A 1,131-nucleotide genomic window follows, 5' to 3' on the forward strand; every position below is an offset into this window, starting at 1 on the left:
GTCTGAAGACCACAAGATCTGGAAAAGAGAAAGTGATGGAGGTTTTTAAAAAACGTCGAAAAAGAGAGGTACAGTGTGTTAAACTAGTATTGCTTTGTAAATTTGTAAGGTGGGATGGGATTGGGGGGGGGGTGGTCAGAGCGCTTCAATAAATATTTTTTGGGAATTCATTTCGGGGGCCGAAGCATTCCTAATTCGTTTTCTTTTAGCCTTAGGGTATGATTGACTTCAAAAGATTTGACAAATGAGGGCTAGGATTTGGGTGCGACAATGGGTGGGGTGGGGCTAGGTGCTGACGCGATCTTTCGCTTGATTTAGCGTAAAAAACAATGGAAATTAATTTGCACGTGTATCTTGAGGTCAAATCTAACAAAAAAATACAAAACTCACCGACTTTAGCCTCCTTCAGCCCCAAAAGCTTAAACTTTTCACAGATGACAACAAGTGCGCGTCCATTAGCCTACGTCAAGATTTGCCGACTAAATTTTCACGTCGTCTGCGTTGTCGCCTCGTTTTGGAAATCTAGGGACTAGTTATGTTTTAAGGCAAAAAGAAATCAATTTAACCCATAAAATCTGACAAAGACCCTAAATATTGATTTGAAATATTAAATCCATACTTAAGAAATCTTTTGAATGACAAATGAGTCGACGGAAATTCCTAAAAAAAATTTTTTTCGTTGCCTGCTATTTGATTTAATAAAGGATCACCTATGACGTTTCTTGAAATTTTGGATCGCTCCTTATATGGAAGACACGTCGCAGAAGGACAAAACAACATTAGTCCGATAGTGTCCGCTTTAAGAGAGACTCTATGATTTGTGAATTGAAAAGAATGATAAACCGAAAATCTATGGGGCTAACGAATAAATAAAGAGTGGCCGTTTGGGACCATAATAACTAAGTTTGGCCGAAAAACGGTCAATTTCTAAAGATGGACGTATTGGGAAAAATCCATTTGCCCGAAAAGGGATAAATAAATGAATGAATGAAAATAAATAATGGGCTTTTCCATGCTGTTTGAAAGGTGTTTATGGCGTCACACAAATTCCATTTTACGGGGAAAGGTGTATTCCTCAGGGGACAAGCGTTGAGTGTGTGTGTGTGTGTGTGTGTGTGTGTGTGTGTGTGG

The sequence above is a fragment of the Lottia gigantea genome, assembly GCF_000327385.1.
Source record: "Lottia gigantea unplaced genomic scaffold LOTGIsca_67, whole genome shotgun sequence".
Classification (NCBI taxonomy): Eukaryota; Metazoa; Mollusca; class Gastropoda; family Lottiidae; genus Lottia; species Lottia gigantea.